Source organism: Erigeron canadensis, chromosome 1 (assembly GCF_010389155.1).
Source record: "Erigeron canadensis isolate Cc75 chromosome 1, C_canadensis_v1, whole genome shotgun sequence".
In the NCBI taxonomy this organism is placed as follows: domain Eukaryota; kingdom Viridiplantae; phylum Streptophyta; class Magnoliopsida; order Asterales; family Asteraceae; genus Erigeron; species Erigeron canadensis.
This window is the reverse complement of record NC_057761.1, coordinates 30,823,136-30,836,256: the sequence shown is the minus strand read 5'-3', so window position 1 is coordinate 30,836,256 and position 13,121 is coordinate 30,823,136.

Genomic DNA, 13,121 nt, shown 5'->3' with positions numbered 1-13,121 from the left:
AATAAGTAAACGGTTGAAGGGAAACATAATTACATAAACAATAAAAGTGGATCTATATTCCATGTGACCAAAAATGTGAAAGTTTTTCAAGAGAAAAATATAAATCTAATAATAATTTAATTCATTTATGAAGGGTATAATAGGATTATAATAAAAAGAGCTGGAGATTAATTTGTTTTTTATACAGATGTCAATTATTTGTAGTTAGGTCAATCTTTAGGCCTTTATAGTTAGGCTTCCCTATCATTTCTAAAAAAAAAAAGGCAAATTATGACTTTGCTTTAATTAGTTGGTGTGTACAATTAAACAAAAAGAAATCACACTTTTACTTGAAGTTTGGTGGCTAGTATGGATTGGATTTGGTACAATGTTTAATTGTTTATTATCCACGCGAATCAATATTTTGATAAATGAATAAGATTTTTCTATTCAAACTATCTGAAAAAGTTTAGATTTTTTAAATTTAAATGTATATGCCTCATTGAGTATTTTATAACTGTATTCAAAATTTTTATATATATTCAAAATTATACCTAATGAGATTCAAATTTTGAGTTTTTTTTTAAGAGATATACATGATATTACCTATTAAATCAAGTAAATCATTGAATTGACAACATATATCTAAATCTAAATATAAATCTAAACTATCTATACTATCTTAATAAACAAACTACCCTCATCTCTTTTCAACTCTCTACCTTTAAAATACCCTAAATACCCTTAATTTTCAACACATTCATAACTCACACACTAAATCTACCAAATATCCCTAAAATATTTTACACACATATTTATCCAAATTATCTATCTCCTTTATTAATTAATTTAAATATTTTCACCTAATATCTTTATAATATTCTTAATAAAGTTAATTACAAAAGATACATCTATTAACCATAAAATAACTACACTAACATTTACGTCAATTACTTTTAGATTAATAACCACATCATTACCACCGCCGCCGCATTGCGCGGGTACCCATCTCGTCTTATAAATCATTACCTTCATTTTCTAAAAAAAAATAAAAATACTTAGATCTAACCAAATTACCCTTCCCTTTTATGCATTAGTTTGAATATCATCATCTAATATACCTAAAATACCCTTAAATCTCAACCACTTATTTTTATCTCTCTTCAAATCTCAACCACTCATTTTTTTTCTCTCTACTCCATAAATCACTTTATTCCTCAAATTCATTCAAAATCTTTTATCTCAAAAACCGTACATTGATAAATTATATAGGCGGCTGGTATCCCGACCACTTTTTTGGTAATTAAACCAGACTATTTGCAACGATTATCGCTGCAAATAGTGGTGTTTTTGTCCATATCCAACTATTTGCAGCGATTATTGAGAGGGGGCCCGCTATTTTTTGCCAAATTTGCCATTATAGACAGGGGGCCGACACTATTTGCAGCGACTATCGCTGCAAGTAGTATGTGTGGTCTAGATACCAAAAAAACTTGGTTGGGATATGAATCCCTATTATAAAATTTATACATGTGTTCTTAAAATTTAATGTTCTTTCATTAGAGTGGTCATTCGATGTACTTTCGACGAATTTTTAAATCTAATGGCAGAGCCCGTACGACTAAGACATTTGGCTATCACACTTTATGACCTATCACCTCCTATGATCTATCACCCCATCATCTCCCTACTGTAACGCACGGATATTTTCTCTTGTATAAAGTTAAACAAGGTGGTCATTATCGAGTATCACATATCGACTTTGGGCTACCCTACCATAGTTGCTTCTTGGACTCGTCATGTCACGACATCAACATGATATTATACCAATTATATGCATATAATGAACTGTACCAAAACTTTAGAAGTTTGTGATAACCAAAATGGATAGTGTCGACTTAGATATTATTGAAATAAACGAAAAAACAATGTAAATAACTAGATACTACTTATCCAATTGCGTATATTCTTAATTTAAATGATTTTTTCAGATGATAATTCATAATTTGGAGAATGAATATAAAAATTACAAGGGTAAAGCTAAGTATTTGCTGAAGCTAGTTTGAATGTATAGATTATGCATTGTGTTATTTTTTGAAGTCGTTTTTTTAGGAAAACAACGAACATATAATGCTTGTTAGAGGACTAGGAGTTGTTTTTGTGATTTTATCGGCCCTCCCAAAATTAGCCAATCAAATTCATCCATCTCATTCTAACTTTTCAACCCTCTAAACCTTATTCATTGGCATTCATTAATTTTTCAGCCCTCCCAAATTCATTTAAATTTCAACATTTTTTTTTTAAATTAAAAGAAATTAATTATCTAAACAACTAAAATACAACTTCATTAACTTAAAAAAAACATATAAATAAAAAGTCCATTACATAACAATTCAAATAAAAATACGATAACGTCAATTACACAATAAAACTACAAATAAAGGATGATAAATTAAGGATTGAATGGCCACCCATTTGTGTCTGCGATGTGGCGTTTTTTCTTGAGCACCCATTCCAACAAAAGCGGGTCATCAATATCACTATGTGAGTCCTTGAAGAACGTGTAGTCATCCCGCTCGGTCTTCTCTTTATGTTGTGTATATTGGAGGTCCAAAATAGCTTTTGTCTTCTCGGTGATATCTGCCATCATTTTCTTCTTCACCTCCGCATACGATTGAACGGAGTCAATAATAGTAACCGCGCTCGAAGACGTTTCACTAACCAGTTTCTTGCCTTTCCTTGGACGAGTGGGGGTGTTGTCTTCATTCAAATCCGGAATGATTGTAGCCGGATCATTGCTACTAGACGCATAGTTGCCCCCATAGGATGATTTTCTTCCCTTGTCGGAACTAGTGGATGAAGCACCGACAACATGTTGTTGAGTCGCTTGTTGTTATTTGTTAAGTAGTCTTTTGGCTTCCATTTAGCTTCATCTTTTACAACATTCCAAGCCAATCGGTAAGGAAAAGCTTTACCTACTTTAGGGTCATAATCAGCCCAAAGGCGTTTTCCAACAAGTTAAAGAAATCAATAAAAGAAACTTATTACAAGTTGATATGGGCCGAAACTACAACCTAAAGTTCACCAAAAAAAAGTACAAATAGGTACTAAAAAACTATTACATAAGCATAATCGAAATACATATACCATTACCGATTGGTGGTAGAGTCCATAAAACAAATTCATGGCTCCATTCATTGTAGACCATTTTGTATTTAAACTATGATAGGCTCGAGTTGTTCCTCCCAATAGTGTTTGTGACAACCGTCATCTGAGCGCACTTCCCGAAACACTTTTCGGTCATTTTAGTTCGTTAGTTTATGTACGTAATTAGTCTTATAAGACTTTATCACGGAATAAATGAATTTCTATTGGATTTGGGCTTTATGAACGTTTAGACTTTAGAAAAATTATACGTGGACTCGAGAATAGGAAGAATACTAGTTGTCTTGTGGAAATGCCAAATTAAGTGATATATATAAAATTTAATCAAATATAGATTTATTAAACAAATATGGTCATGTTTATATCCATTAGAAAGCTATTGAAAATCTATATTTAAATGTGTCGACGAAATAAATTTGTGGGTCTCGAGTTTCTTAAAATTGTCGGGTCAAACGTTTTAAAGGAAAGTCAAAGGGGAGTAACTAGGGTTATGGGAGGGTATATAAGGAAAAATAAACCCTAGCCCCCATCCCATTTTCCCCTCTCGTTCTCTCACATTTCTCCTCCCTCCCTCATTCTCTCAAACCGTTCCCCCCTTTTCTCCTTCTCTCTCCCTCTAAATCGGCCGAACACCACTACAAACCACCACCATCCACCACGAACCACCATCATTATTCATTTTTTTCTTCATTTTCTTAGATCTTGGTAAGTTTTGATGGGATCCGTGTCTGTTCATCATTAAAATCGGTTCTTGCACATCTATGTATACACGAATTTTTTATATATTTTTATCAATATGTATATATTTCGATCATGAATAGATATATAGTTATAAGATCCGAAATCCTTTTCTTATATATATATATAAATCGGGTTATATTCTTCTTCTTCTTTCGAAAATCCTAAGGTTTGTATATATGTATATATATATATTCGGTTTTGGTTGTTTAAACATACCCAAAAATGTATATTTATATATATATATCAGATATTGTATATATATATATTTAGATTGAAATCTCTTAAATCCGAAAACCTTACCCGAAAACCATTGAGATTCGAGATGTATGTTTGTAAGATTCATTAGATCCGAAAAGTATAGTCCGAAATCTTTGAATCCGGAATCTTTTAAATCCGAAATCCTTCAATCCGAAAAGTTTAACTCCGAAATCTATGTTCTTGTCTAGATTTAATGTGTGTTTTGTATTTTCAATTCTTTAGAACATGTATGTAAATCGGAAAATGATAAGAACCGTGGATATATATAAAATCTTGGTCGATTACGGATAGATCTAGCATAGGTCCGAATAGTATTGGTGATTTTGGTCCTAAAAATGTGTTTAGATCTAATTTTGGGAATCGTTTTCTGCCGGTCAACGCCGGTCAAACTTGGTCAAACCGGCCGGAAAAGTTTTTAGTTCAAAAATTGAATTTGGTTTGTATTTTGGTGTTAGGTCAAAGTTTTGGTTCGGTCAAACTTGATCAACGGCGGCTTATTGATAAGGATTAGGGTTTTGGTATTATATTGGTCATTTAGTCAAAAATTAAAGTATTTAAACAAAGTTAAATTAGATTTAAATTAATTTGACCCTTGTTTATAATTAAATTCCAATTTTCATAATTACGAAATTAATATGGATATATGTATATAAATATATACTAAAAGGCTTATTAGACATAACTATATATATACAAGAATTGAATTGATATGGACAAATGTATATATATATATATATATAGGGATTGGGTATTGTAAAACAAGTATTATAGTAAAAAAATAGGACAAGATCTTGACCCTTAGATCATGGTTAAATTGATGCACGAAGATTCACGAAGAAATTGATGCCCTATGATTTTTATGATGCACGATGATTTTCAGTGAAAAAAAACCTATTATTTTATTTGTTTTACTTTAATACTTGTTTTATTTTACCTAAAACCTATATATATATATAAGGATAAAAATCTAATATGGACATATGACTAATTATATATATATATATATATTAAAAATACGTTTTAAGGACCATATATAAATTATACATTCATATAACAATAATTAATAATGTATCGAACTTTATATATTTTATAATAGTTACATATAAATGCAAAGATTAAAAGACTTTGTAAAGACGATGTACCAATTATATGACTTTCCGGACTTAATATATTTTATAATGACGTTGACACGAAGACTTAACGGATATAAACAATAAAACGTGACATTATTAAATGAACTATTCCTTGAACAACTTATAAGGACAAACGGCTATTATATACATATATATATATATATATATATATATATATATATATTAAGACATTGGATAAGACATAATGGCATTTCCTAAGACACTGGTATAGGACATGGACTTGTGCAATTAGTTAAGTTCTTATGGAGTGACTTGTGAACGATGTAGGACTGTTGGGCAGACAGTGAGCTTGTTTCGAGTGTATCTGGCTGTTCGTGTTCCTGTTCGTTGATATAGGATATTTATACTTGTGCTGCTTTCAGGTGAGTTTCGTAGCCCCTCTTTTACAAGTTTTGGGGTGGAAAGTATACTTATTTTCAAACAGTTTTGTCGATTTCTGTTTTATGTTCAATATTGAGCCTGTGTGTATAGAGTTATTTGTGCCATTTGTCGTGCTTTGATCTTGTTGTATGTGTGTGACTATGTGTTGTTTGTTGTGCTTTAGACGTACTTATTGTATGAGTTGAGACTTGAGACTTTGGACTAAGGCAGGTACCGTAAGGCCGGACTTTGAGACATTTGGACTTATTATGGCGTAACTCTGCTCGTTATATATTGAACTATTACTTGTTTAGACTTAAAAGAATCGACAAAAGGCTTATTTCTTTTATTAGACTTTTGACATAAAACCTACGAACTCACCAACCTTTGTGTTGACACGTTTTAGTATACTTTTCAGGTGCTCAGATTAATGAGGGATAAAGATTGCTATGCTAGACTGGACTTCGGAGATTAGTGCTCCTTATTTATTGTCAGACTTTAAGGCTACATGCATTGGATTATTTCTTTATGAACTTGGTTGTAATAAGCTATTTTAGCACTGTTATGACTTTGAACTCATGTTTTTGGGAATATATCTATTATATTCCATTTCATTTAGCAGTATCTATGTAACTCCATGTCGTGCTGTACTTTTCATGACACCTCATGTTTCCGCCAACGGTGGGGTGTTATAGAATGGTATCAGAGCCGTGGTTGTAGAGAATTAGGTGGAAAAGCCTAGACTATAACCTAAGAACCCCGTATAGCATTTACGATAGGAATCATAGATGCATTCTAGACGTGCTAACGTCGCTTATATTTTGAGTTCACATCCTGTTTAGACTTATTGACCCTGTGTTTATTTTGGCTATGGCTATTATTTGGTGACTGTGTGCTTTTGGTGTTATTGTGATTACTTATGTGTATTAGAGCAAGATGAAGTGATGGCGCTAACTAGTATCGCATAGCGATAATCATAGAAAAGCCTGATCAACTGTTCTATGATTACCGCCATGCCTTGCGACATTTATTGACATCAGTGATTGCACTTGTAGTGAGAGTGTGGTAGCTACCCTGGGATGTTTAACGGGTGTTGGTTAGGTGGAGGGTTAGCCGCTGGTACACCCTGTATACATACCGAGCCAATACCTAGAGAGCATACCAGTACCGTGATCCAACCTTGCATTAGATGTACTAGGGGTGTGGAGGGTTAGCCGCTAGTACACCCTGTATACATACACCACTAGTGCAACGAAGGTAGGTGTTAGATTCGGACCACATTTTAACTACAATTTAGGGTTATATATTATTAGTATATATATATGCATTGCATTGACATGAATTGCATGAATAGTTTAGGTTCTAGATAGCATTCCTTAGACCATAAGATGAGAGAGCTTACTGAGAGTATCTTGTGATATTAACATCGTCGAGTATATTCTTCCCCAACTAACGATGTGTGGTTATAGGACAATGGCAAGAACACGAACTAGTGCTGGAACTAGCGGCGGTCGTGGAAGAGACCGTGGTGAAAACGAAGACTCTGGTCAAGGTCGTGGTATTGGTCGAGGAACTGGACGGAGTGGAGGCCATGGTATTGGTCGTGGCACTGGGCCTGAAGTAGTTCAAGGTGTTGGCCGCGGTGCAGGTCGAGGAAATGAACAAGCTGGAGGTCGAGGTACTGGTCGTGGAGTTGGTTGTGGTGCAGGCCGCGGTGGCGGCCGAGGTAGTGGTCATGGACGCGGTCGTGGTGAAGCTGAAAATGAAACTACTAATGAGCAAGCTGGAATGCAACCAGACCCAGCCATGATTGCCATGATCACCCAAGTGGTTAATACTATACTTGCACAAAATGCTCAAAATGCTCAAAATGCAGAGAATGAAGATGCTCAGTATGAGGACACAGGGGATGATCAGGATGGTGAATATTATGAAGACGTTGATCAAGGAATTCGACTTGGGAATGTGCCAAGGGGACTTAGAAGTGGCGTCAGGACTTGTACTTACAAAAACTTTAAGGATTGTGGCGTGCAAGAGTATGATGGTAGAGGTGGAGCAGTCAAGTTTATTCAATGGTTAGAGAAGATGGAAGCTGTGATTGGTATTAGTGAATGTACTCCCGAATAAAGGGTCAAGTATGTGGCAAACTCTTTCACTAAAGATGCTTTGTCTTGGTGGAACACTCAATGCCGAATCAGAGGCAGATTAGCGACAGAGGCGATGTCTTGGTATAACTTCAGAGAGTTGATGATGAAAAAGTTCTGCACAGCAACCGAACTGGTGAAGCTAAAACGAGAGTTTTTGGAACATAAGATGGTCGGTGCTGATCATGCTGGATATACTACTCGTTTTAATGAACTCTCAAGGCTCGTTCCACATTTGGTTGAACCTGAGAACAAAGGTATAGAGAAGTATCTTCGTGGGTTAATTCCTCAGGTTAGGTCGACTATGGCTGTTGTTCACCCACTTATCCTAGAGGAGGCTATATTGAGGTCTGAGGCTATGACAGAGGAGTTGGTTCAGTGTGGAACTATTACTGCTGTTGGGACAAAAAGGAAGGAAAGCAGTGGGACGAGTAATAATAAGAAAGTTTGGCGATCTGATGGGAAGAGACGTAACAGAGGCAAGGTATTTGCAGTGACTGATGCTGGCAAAAAGGAATATGTGGGTCCTCATCCTAAGTGTACCAAGTGCAATCTTCACCGTACAGCAAATCGAAATTGCTTAATATGCTACAACTGCAATAAGACTGGGCATTTGGCAAATTACTGCCGGGAACCAAGGACTCAGGTGGCACCATTAAATAGGGCACCATTGAATGTTGTACCATTGAATCAAAGGAGACCAACCGGAGTTCGTGGAGGATGTTATGAATGTGGGGCCACTGATCACTATCGGAACACATGCCCTAAGTGGGTTGGGCAACAGGTTCAAGTGGCAGTTCATCCTAACCAGCTACAGATTACTGGACCCAATCAGAATAGGGGCAATCAGGCTCCAGCTGCTAGAGGTCGTGCTTTTGTTCTAAATGCTGCCGAGGCTCGCAACGACCCGAACGTTGTTGCATGTACTTTTCTTCTAAATGGTCATTATGCTACTGTTCTCTTTGATTCTGGAGCTGATTATAGTTTTGTCGCGACTAGTTTCATTCCTTTATTGAGTGCTAAGCCGAGCCCTATGTATTTATGTTTTGACATAGAAATGGCTAATGGTGGGTTAGTCAGATTAGACCAGGTCATCCGTTTGTGCACATTAGTTCTTAATAATTATGCTTTCTTTATTGACTTAGTACCTTTTGAAATGGGGAGTTTTGACGTTATTGTTGGTATGGACTTGATGTCTTTGGTCGATGTGACGATTCTATGTAGTGCAAAAATTGTAAGAATCCCCTTACCAAATGACCTATGCCACTGATCAAATGGTAGCTTTGACTGGGCATATGGGTCACCAGTTGACCGATGGCCCCCATGACCGAAAAAAGGGTCACCGGGGGCACCTTTTGATTGGGGACACGGGTCACCGGGGTACCTTTGACCAAGGGCACCATTTGACCGGGGGCACTCGTCAATGGTGATATGTCAATTAGTCAATTTTGGTGATATGTCGATCTGGATCAATCCGGATGGATCATGGGTCGATCCAAATAATTAAATGGAGAAATGGAGCAATCCATTGGATTGGTAAATGGATAAATGGATATTATTTTTGATCCAATAAGTGATATACATGGATTGGATCGAATCGGATTGGATCAATATCCAATCCATTGCCAGGCTTAATTTCAATAGCTAGCTACTACCTAATTCAAATAATGATGAGAGTAACACCATTTTCCCAATTTTTCTAGCTACTACCGAATTCAAATCAACCATCACCCACCCAAGCTTTGCTACTGCGCATTTTGTTAAACTCGAGATTTGCGGATTAAATATGAATAAAACATAAAAGAACCGTATCATATATAAATAAAATCAATACCGTTTGGAAGTTCTTGTGTTTCGGGAACAACGTCTTCATCATCGTCGCTTGGCAACTTGTCACGATAGAGGGTGGTTGAGACATTGTTTGTTGAGGCACATAACCGCGCCCGCGACTAGAACTGCTTAAGCCACGCCCTCGCCTAGACCCACCAATTCCACGCCCTCAATTAAACCCGGGTTCAACTTTTTTGTTTTTTCTATGATCCATGATTGTAAGGTTAATGTTTTGTTGATGAAAGATTAATGTGTGTTGTGTGTGAAATTGAAAAAGAAGAAAGTGAAAGAGATTAAAAAAAAAAGGGTAATGGGGGAACCCTAGCCCCGGTACCATAATTGGATACCCGTCGATGCACTCCGTATGAGTCATATGATGCCGGTAAAATACCTCCATCCTAATCCTCACATGATCTGGGCACCCCGAGATTTATATACATATACAAAAATATATGAAAGTTTTTTTTTTATTTTAAATGAAAATGATTAATCAACCTAATTGGTGTGCCTAAAGATATACCTAAAACCTTAAGAATTTGACATGTGAATTCCACTAATTCTCTTTCCTAATCTTGCCCCCTGATTTTTCCACATGTCATCATCTTCTTACAATTAGACACATCTTTAAGCACACCAATTAGGTTGATTTATCATTATCCTATTTTAAATATCCTACAACTATTTTTGGTCAACACATTCAAACATCAACGTCTATTTTTGCATGTGGGTCCCATTATTCCGATTTTATGGGCAACGATTCACAACCTTTCTTTCATGCTGGCGAGCCATAAAATCTAGACTGACGACGGTGTTCCCACCAGTATCAAGTCATAAAGTCACCATAAAATCGTCCACTCCGTCCCCCCTTAGGATTTATTATTGCCTGATGATTTAGATGCACGAAATTCATGAGAATGTACATTTGGAATTGTACTTCGGGAACTTTTTTTTTTAAAGGTGAATTTTGTTGGAAACTTTATACTTGGGAACTGATTATCACTAGCAATGCCAAACATGGTGAGATATGTAAACATGGTTATATATACATTTTGACAGGCTTTGTTTGGGCATTTAAGATTTGAAATATGACATTGGGAAGTGATTTTTGTATGTTTTTATTTGTTTAATAGCGATTAGAATGAACTAGCATGGTACCTGCGCAATGCAGTGGTGATGGCGGCGACAGGTGTGGGCGGCAACGGGTGTGGATGGTGGTAGCGGCGTCAAATGGTGTAGGTAACTGATTTAAAAGTGTTTGATTAAAGGGGTGGTAGAGATATGTTATAAAATAAGAGAATAATGGTGTAATTTAATATTAAAAGTTGGTTGTGATTTAATTCATTAAGATAATTTGGTGAGTTCGCATGTCTCATTTTTTCTAAAATTTCAGCATGGGGCTATAATCTTTATATAATAGTATAGATGTGTGCTTATGTAGCGGAGACTTTAAATGATATTTCAAAAGCAATGGACATTTGTTAGTAATTTATATCTTTCAAAAAGAAAAAAATAATTGGGATGGAAAAAGTCGATTAAAACGGGTTCAATCACTAAGATATATGTCTATAGATAATAATGTAACTTCTGACTATCGAACATCATGCATAGCACTTCTGACTATCGAACATCATACAATTCACAATGGTAAACTTTGTAATTTTATAAATAACTATATACATATATATATATATATATATATATATATATAGGTTAGCTTGTCCATATCTCAACCTTTTCCATATACAATTGAAGTATCGAGATTCAAAACCAATAAATAACGACATTACTTTACTTTATATATATATATATATATATATATTTAAAGGGCTAATTGATTGGAAAATACCTCAACTTGTCACAAAATCTTGTTTTAGGACTAAGCTTTTAAAATGATTGTTATGAGGAATGAAACCGGTAAACAGTTCTATTTGGGACCCGCGATCAAGTACCCGGTAACATTCAAAATTTAAATCCATTTTCGAATTATTTTTAGTACATTTAAATTACATGTCATCAAAATTATACACGTAGGATTCCACTACCCGGTTTATATCTATATCTATATCTATCGATGATATCTGTATTTAATCTCACCCGACGCATTTACCCCACCTAACTCCCTTCTTTCCTTTTTGTCCCCCTTTTCTCCCCGACAAGTCATGGTGTGGGTCAGACAAGTCAAGGTGTGGGTCAGTCAAGTCAACAAAGGATGAGAAGTCAACAAAGGTAGACTAGTCAAGGTGTGGGTTAGTCAAGTCAAGTCAAGGTGTGGGTCAAACAACTCAAGGTGTTGAAGATGAGACACAAACTGTGGGTCATAAAAGGCAAAGAGAACAAAACCAGGGTGTGGGGCAGTCTTTGAAAAAACAAAAGGTGTGTGAAACAAGTATTAGCCAACATGGTGGTTTTTGTAGCCAGAACCAAACAACACCTTCCACCACAAAAAGGTGGATCAAATCAAAAGTATACGTGGATAAAGTGCTAAGCCCAAAGAAGAATCTGTGTGGTCCAAGTAATGTAGATAATTTTGTCATTGGATCTTTAAGTGCAATTACCAAATCAGGGGTGGACCTAGGTGTTTCAAGTGCTGGATTTAGGGATCCTAAATTCTTTGGTGTGAAAGGTATTATGCTTATTTATTTTGTCATTGTAATTTGTTTTACAACTGGATTTAGGGATTCTAAATACTATGCAATTTGTTTTGCACTTGTGTGTTGATCCAAATGCATTCACAGGTCCCAGAAAATTACATGGATGGTGGGGTGTTGGCTTGTGTGTTGATTTAAAATCTGGAGAAACATTTATTGGTGGTGGTGATGGGGTGCCTTGTCCAATTTGGCCAAAAGATGTGACACCTCCAAGTGCAATAGAGAATTGGAACAAGAAACAAGCATCCATTTAGAAGCAGTCAAAGGGAAAGGAACCACAACAGACTCAGAATGTGGAGATTTCAACACCCAAAGAAGCATCCATTCAGGAGTCCAGAGACAATGCAACATCTAGTCAAAATCAGTCCACCCCCAAAAAGACTAACAGAAATGTCATACCAGAACGGAGGAGTCCAAGGTTGATGGAATGGAAGAGGGTTCCAAGTGAAAGGATTCTCAAAAAAAACTTGCAATGAGAGTTCCAGGACAAGGACAAATTGAAGATGATCAATTTGTAGTGACTTAATTATGTTGCAATATGATGTGTTATGTTAAACTGATCTTTTGTCTATGTCTTTTGGTATGTATGTTAGAATTTGCATGCAGAAACATGTATAACCTATCTTTTGGTACTTAGAATTTGCATGCAGAAACATGTAGGAGAACATAATTTCATAACCACATCTTTTGGTATGTATGCCCTTAATTTTGGTACTTATGCAGTAATATACTGTGTATGGGCAAACTTTATTATCTTGTTGTTTCTTATATATTTACTTCCAACACATAGACAATAAAATAGGTGAACATAATTTCAAAACCACATCAAAAATATATGAGCA